The 7,483-nt window shown below is 56.5% G+C and overlaps 1 long non-coding RNA gene across 1 annotated transcript; it reads right to left on the reverse strand.

Annotated features, from left to right (window-relative positions):
- Nucleotides 1-1,200: 1,200 nt before the first annotated feature.
- Nucleotides 1,201-1,752, reverse strand: LOC139598932 (uncharacterized). Its single transcript, XR_011682082.1, has 2 exons — nt 1,610-1,752; nt 1,201-1,335 (listed from the first exon to the last, which is right to left on the reverse strand). It is a non-coding gene; the product is annotated as an uncharacterized lncRNA (long non-coding RNA).
- Nucleotides 1,753-7,483: the final 5,731 nt, after the last annotated feature.

Here is a 7,483-nt window from a genome sequence, read left to right on the forward strand (position 1 = left end):
TCTTATATTTTGTAATACTTTGAAGTAGTTTGTCTTGCATCCCCATGTTTTTCCCAAATGGTTTATCCCAGACTATACCCCCCCCTCCTCTTCCCTCTACTTGTGTTATCCCTTTCCTGGGATAAGATCTCCAAAACCCCCACCCTGGCTCTCTGTCAGTCACCTCGACATCCCAGCCCCCTACCTAGAAGTTTTGGTCCAAGTTGTCGAGTGATTAGCCAGGGGCCAAGGGTCAACCCCCCAAGTCCTGCCCCATACGCTGTTTTGTATGTCTGTCCCCCCAGCACCCATCCCCAGAGATACCTATTGGTCAGTAGGATTTTATCTATGTTAGTTTCCTCCCCCCTTTAAATGTAAGCTCCAACATCCCCCAGTGCTCTCGGCAGGAACCCCCTGAGGTATAGGAGCTCCCTCGGGACTCCTTAATAAAAACCTTGGAATACCCCCTGCTGGGAGTCGGCCCCTTTCCTCTTCCACCGACGTCTCGGTCGTCTCTGCTGCAACGAAGGCAACCAGCCTGAGTGCCCTCAGCACCCTCGGGGCACAGAGAGTGTCTCCCCGCAGTCGGCCGTGGTGGGGTCACCCCCCCCACTCTCTGCCGACCCGGGTAAGGCCCAGGGACTCGAGAGGCTTGCAGAGAGACTGGGACACTTGGCGCCCAGCCGTGGGGCTCTGGGACCATTCCAGGAGCCCACGGAAAGGGGCTCGGACATACTTTCAGTCTGTTCGATAAGCCTTCGGCCGGCAAGCTACCTCAGGAAAGAAAAAACTCCGTTTTAGTGAGTTGCTCTCCTGTGGACGAAGCTGGGAGCTTCTTATGTACCCCAAGAAGTCAGCTTCAGGTGGAAATCAACAACCCAGGCTTTTTCATTCCCCTCTCCTGCAGTTGGATTGGTAAGTTTTACCCTTCTCTTGTTTCTCCCCTCTTTGGGAGGGGGTGTTTCCCTGCCCTTTGTTCTCAGGCCCGCCGCGGAGGGCTGAAGTTTTTTTTTCTCTCTATTGTGGGCAGACTGCCAGCTGTAGGCTTTCTCCTCCCCCCCCCACCTGGGTTGCTGAAATTTGAGATACAAATTTAAAATCAGAGCCAAAATGGGTGCTAGGCTTTCTGTATCTCACAAGGGTGTCTATTATCATCTTTTAAACATTCTTAAGAGTGAAAAAATCCGATTTTCAAAAACAGATGTTAAACAGTTCGTCAGATGGCTTTTCCTTCACTTCCCTGACGTGTCCACTGAAAATCTCAGTGATTTGGCTTTTTGGGACAAAATTGGTAGTGAATTATTGAAGGCAGGGAAAGCAGGAGACATATCTCCGTCAAAATTTGCTTTTTTAGCCCTGCAGATAAGAAATGTTGTAAAATTTAATTTAAAGACGCAAGAACAGCCATCCAGCAACAGTTTCAATATCTCTGTTTCCCAAAAACCCGATCTACCCCCCTCCGAGTTCGGTTCTCCCTCCCCCACCCCCCCCTTCCCCACTCCCAGCCCCTGCACAAACCCCTGCCTCCCCCCAGAAGTTCCCTGTCTCCAACCCGGACACTTCTGCCCTGAATTCCCGAAATCCCACCCTCCCCCCTGCTTCCACAAGTTATAATACCGTGTCTCACAACCTTAGTGCCCGCCTTGGTACCCCCCAGCCGCGTCCGGTAACTTCTCAGGACCATAATGGCGGACACCACGTGGCAATGGTGGTTTCCTCTCTTTCCCAGAATTCCTTTCGCTCTCCCAACAACCCATTCTGCTCGGAGCACCCCGCCCCCGAAACCCGCCCTCCCGTCCTTCCCCCGTCTCCTCCCCCGGCCCCGGCCGCCCCTCCCGCTCTGGCCCCGGCCGCCCCCGCCCCCTCAGAGCTCTGCCCGCCCGCCGCGGGCTCCCTCCGCCCCCCCCACGGCCCGCCCTCCGGCGCCCAGAGCAGTGTAACAAGACACGCTGTTGCTGGGAGACCGAACCCGGAAACAGCACAGTCCTTTTCTGCTGCCCCTGTCTCATATATCCCTGATTTAAACGGGGCATTCCAGCCAAATTATAGCCCCCTTTCTGTTGATTCTGTTAAAGAACTAGCCAAAGCCCAAAAAGATTTTGGGAGATCAAGTGAATATTTTAGAGGGCTCCTTAAAGCTACATTATTCGCTCACATTCTAACCCCTGCTGATATAAATGTGGTAGGCCAGGGACAGGCGCTCGGAAGATTTCGGGCTGTAACGGAAAGTTACAGGAATCCTTCTACCCCCCTCCCCATAGATAAGGATCACCCTTGGAATGTAGCCAGACGTGTAGCCCCCCTAACCTATGCATGCCAGTAACTTTCCACTCCATACTAACCCTAGAAAGTATAGCCAAACCCCTGTCTGACGTAGAGAGACCCCTTAGTCCATAAATACCCTTAAGACCTCTCAATAAACGCCTTTAACCGTCCACCACATTGGTGTCAGCGTCCGTTATTGGCCACAAGGGATCCCACAAAAGGAGATCGAAGTGCTGGACCCCTGAAACCAGGTCATCGCGGCCTTCACAAGAAGGCAACATAGTGGTGCCGAAACCCGAGATCGGGACGGAGGGACGAGTCCGGGCGACGGGAGTACTCCTGGCCAGGGGACAGCACTCAACGCTGGAACGGCCATAACGAAGAAGGGGGACGCCCCAGAGACCCGCGATTCGTATGGAAGCGATAGCGAAGGTCGTAAGTTTGATACATATGCAATGGGGAATCAAATGTGAGCTCAGGAATTTTAATCTCGCATTGACGAGACTCTTAGAGCTTGGGGTCCTTTCTCGACCCATAGATATATTACACCCTGGGGTGTGGCAGAAATGTACTGTCGCGCTAGCAGAGGACACAAAAGCCACAGGCAGCAGCAAAAGCCTGAAAGCGTGGGGGAAGGCAGAAGCCGCCCTACGCAAAGCATTAGAAGAACAGGAGACGTGGAACGTTGCGCGCTCCTGTTTGTTAATCGCGCCACAGCAGGGGGAGGGGGCGGGAACGCGAAACCCCCCTGGCGGCGACCCGATTGAGAGCGGGGAGACGGGGGGGCCGGGCGCGACCCATCCCTCCTCCAGCCCAAAGCCCCCGGAGCTCTCAGAGCCCCCGGGGGACCCCCTGACCCCTTCGGGGGACCCGCCGGGGCCCAGACCACCTCCGGAGCCCCCCGGGGTGCCCGCGGACCCCTCGCCCAACCCTTCCCCGCCGCTAGCCGACATAGCGCAAGAAGCGGAGGGACTCGCACGGTCCTTTTGGGAGGGGTTGGCGGCAGAAGCCCGAAATATCGAGAGGGCTGGTGCACGGGCGAGCGGCGGAGGGGATCCGCCGCCCTACCCGTTTGAATACGGCGCGGATGGCCGGGGAGAGGGGTGGAGCCCGCCGGTCCGCGGCGGGACGAACCCAGAACCGCGGCCAGCCGCGAACACGCATGCGCGGGAAATCAGCGCTGAGCCCATGCCCGGCCGAGAGCCGTGGGTCCCAGCAGACGCGCATGCGTGGGGGTGCGACAGAGGGCAGGCACTCACCCGGGAGCCGCGCCCACTGATGCCACCATATATGGGAGAGATCCCTCCCTGCGGGAGGCAGGGCGAACCCAGGGGGCGGCACCGCCAGCAACATCAGCACCGCCCCCGAGGGGAGGAGCGGGGCCGTAGCCGGACAAAACGGCAGCAGAGACCGGAAGTATATTGGCAGTCGACTTCCGACTCTGAAGGGAGCCACAGCTCCCCGGATCGCTCTGCGGAGCCCACCGAGTCCAGCAGCGACTCGGAAGCAGAGAAAACAGAATCAGTGCGGTTTCGGACGAAACCAATTAAAACTTTTAACACAACCGGGAACCAGCCCCAATACGAACTCACCGACTGGGGTAAAATCAAAATCGAATGCGCGGAATGGGCATCCGCAGCATCGGTGCATGCCTTCCCGGTGAGAATTACGGGACCCCAGGGGAACCAGCAAAGAACGTATACTCCCGTTAATTCCAAAGATGTTCAAACAATAGTAAAAGCCATTTCAGAAAAAGGAATTAACTCAGGGGTGGTTTCCACTCTCGTGGATGGTCTTTTTAGCAATGATGATTTACTCCCTTTCGATATAGTGCAAATAAGCCGTATGCTTTTTGATGGGGCGGGTTTGATAATATTTAAACAGGAATGGACGGACCAATGTGCAACCATGCTCGCTCAGACGGCGGGGGAAGGGCAGCCACTCCACGGGTCGAGTTTATCTAGGTTGTTGGGGAAGCACGACAAAGTGGCCACACCCCAGCAACAAGCTGCCCAGCTTCGGATCGAGGAAGTCAGGGCGACTTCCCGGGCGGCCAGAGAAGCTATACGCGCCGCATCCAGGGTGGTGGCCAGACCGACACCATGGTCGACCATCAAACAGGGGGAGAGTGAAAGCTTTACACAATTTGTTGACCGCCTTCAGGCTGCCGTGGACTCTTCTAATTTGCCCGCTGTCGCAAAGGGCCCGGTGGTAACTGACTGCCTTCGGCAACAATGTAACACCGTAACCAAAGATATATTGCGTTCCCTACCAGCCGGGGCCAGCCTGGCTGACATGATTAAGCATGTTGTGAGGGAAGAGCAGCTGACCCCACTTCAGGCAACCGTGCACACCCTAACCAGCGTGATGGCCTGCTTCAAATGTGGTCAGTCAGGTCATGTCGCGGCTAACTGCCCCCAGCCGGCACAGCGTCCCCAGGCAACACCCTCGCCCCAACAGCGCCCCAGAGGGACCTGCTGGAGCTGTGGGAAGAGAGGTCACCTCGCTAGGGACTGTAGATCCCGGCCTCGGGGAAACGGGAGAGGGGGGGGGCGTGCGGGCCATATTCAGCCCCCTCCCGCTATGGATGCGAGACGGCCCATTTATGTCAACCCACAATGGGGCAGGGGATCCTCATACCCTATGCTCCCACAGGAGACGGTCAGTATTGCACCCCCGCCAGCGATACAATGGCAGAGCTATGCAACTGCACCCTCGCACCCCCCATCATCACAAGCCACGCAAGCGCAACAGGGCCAGCAGGGGACGCCCCAAACCGGGACCCCTGGGTGGCCCTGGCCATGAGAATAGGGAAGGAACCCCCGAGGGTGTGGGGGACATGCCGCCTCTATGGCAGCCAGGACCCCCACACTGTAGGACTTCAGTTTTGGGTAGACACGGGATCAGACTGCACAATTCTCCCTCGGCGACATTGGCCCAGACATTGGCGGTTTAAGGAAGTCCCCCCAGTGAACGGGGTGGGGGGACAAACCCGAGCGTGGAAAAGCACCCAGCTGGTGGCTATCGCACTTCACACAAACAAGGGACCAGAACAGACAGTAGCAATTTACCCCTACATTTTGCAAAACTCTCCGCCACTAATAGGAAGGGATGTCCTTGCTATGCTAGGAGTCAAGATTACAAATTTATCTTAGGGGCCACTGCTGTACACCCTCAGCTGCCGATCAAATTGACTTGGAAATCATCAGATCCTGTTTGGAGGGAGCAGTGGCCTTTGTCAGAGCCTCGAGTGGCAGCTTTGCTGGAACTGGTCAACCGTGAACTGCAAAAGGGTCACATAGAACCCTCCACCAGTCCATGGAACACCCCTGTGTTTGTAATCCCCAAAAGGTCCGGAGAGGGTTACCGTCTCGTCCACGACCTGAGAGAAGTGAACAAGACGATTCGACCCATGAGTCCGGTCCAGACACTGCTACCCATGAATTCAGCCATCCCTGAAGGACAGCCATGCGCAGTACTAGACATCAAAGACTGTTTCTTCTCGATACCCCTGCATCCAGACGACAGAGAACGCTTTGCCTTTTCCGTCGCGTTTCCAAACGGTAATCGGCCCAACCTCCGTTTCCAATGGAGGGTACTTCCCCAGGGCCTAGTGGACAGTCCAGTTATCTGCCAGATCACCGTGGACAGAGCACTGATGCCAGTCCGACATTCCTACCCTGCCGCAACCATCATCCAATACATGGACGACATCCTAGTCGCTGCACCATCGACGAGCCAGGTGGACCACCTGGTGTCTGTGATCACAGAAACCCTCCGGGCCAACGGCTTCGAGATCGCAAGCGCAAAGGTCAAGAGAGGACCCTGCGTGACCTTCCTGGGAGTGGGGATCACAAGCTCCTACGTGACTCCTCCCAAGGTAAGGATCAACCGGGACATCAGGACACTTCACGATGTGCAATGCCTGGTGGGATCGCTGCAGTGAGTCCGCAATGTCGTCCTGATCCCCCCCGAAGTCATGGACCCTTTATATGACCTCCTGAAGGGACAACACCCCTGGGAACCCAAGGAGCTGTCACCACAAGCGGCGAGCTCCCTCGATTTCATCGATCAGCAGATGTCCACTGGCACGCTAGCCCGGTGGAACCCGGCCATGCCCCTGGACTTATACATACACTTCACACCAAAGGGCGGAGTGGGGGCACTGGCACAAGGGCCTTCTGAAAAGGCCCGGCCGATTCAATGGGTGGTCCTCGGGAGACCTGCCCGTGCGTTCTCCCCAGGAGTCGAATGCGTCGCTAACCTCATCAGGAAAGGCAGGAAACTCGCCCTGAGACACCTAGGAACTGAGCCGACAAGAATACATCTTCCCTTTCGCAAGCAACCGTCTGCAGAGTCACCCGCAATTTCAGAGCACCTAGCCCTTGCTCTCACCGGCTTCGGAGGAGAAATCTCCTACTCAGCAAAACCGCCCTGGACTCGGCTGCTGACCATCATCGACATAGACATACCGCCAAAGGTCAAGGACCGACCGCAGCCAGGACCGACAGTCTTCACAGACGCTTCCTCCACGACTTCTACTGCAACGGCAGTGTGGCAGGCAGGAGAGCAATGGCATTGCATCAAAGCATGTGACCCCACACTGTCAGTGCAGCAACTGGAAGCAGCAGCAGTGGTCTTAGCGTGCGGACTTTTCAAAGATGAGCACCTCAATATAGTAACAGACTCTATATTCGTGGCAAGGCTTTGCCTAGCCATGGCAGGACCAGGTGTGTCAACATCTACAGCAGCCCTAATGCTGGAAGAAGCGCTCTCTTCACGACAGGGCACCGTATCCATCATTCACGCCAACAGCCACGACCCAATCAAAGGTTACTTCCAGACAGGCAACGACAAGGCGGACGCCGCAGCAAAAGGTGTATGGACGTTGCAGGAAGCTCGCCAGCTGCATGAATCACTCCACATCGGGGCCAAGGCCCTGGCAAAGAGGTGCGGGATTTCGACAGCAGACGCAAGGCATGTGGTGGCTACCTGTCCTCACTGCCAGAAGTCACCCCTGTGGACCAGTGGGATCAACCCGAGAGGTCTCAAGCCCTCGCAAATCTGGCAGTCGGACTTCACCTTGTGTCAACTGCTGAAGCCCCGAGCGTGGCTTGCCGTGACGGTGGACACTTTCAGCGGAATGATCGTGGCCACACAGCACCCCAAAACTAACTCTAAAGCCACAATTCAGCACTGGCTGACAGCCATGGCGTGGCTCGGCATCCCCAAGCAGATA

The sequence above is a fragment of the Agelaius tricolor genome, unplaced genomic scaffold (assembly GCF_023055355.1).
Source record: "Agelaius tricolor isolate 1412-34295 unplaced genomic scaffold, bAgeTri1.0.p SCAF_21, whole genome shotgun sequence".
Lineage (NCBI taxonomy): Eukaryota > Metazoa > Chordata > Aves > Passeriformes > Icteridae > Agelaius > Agelaius tricolor.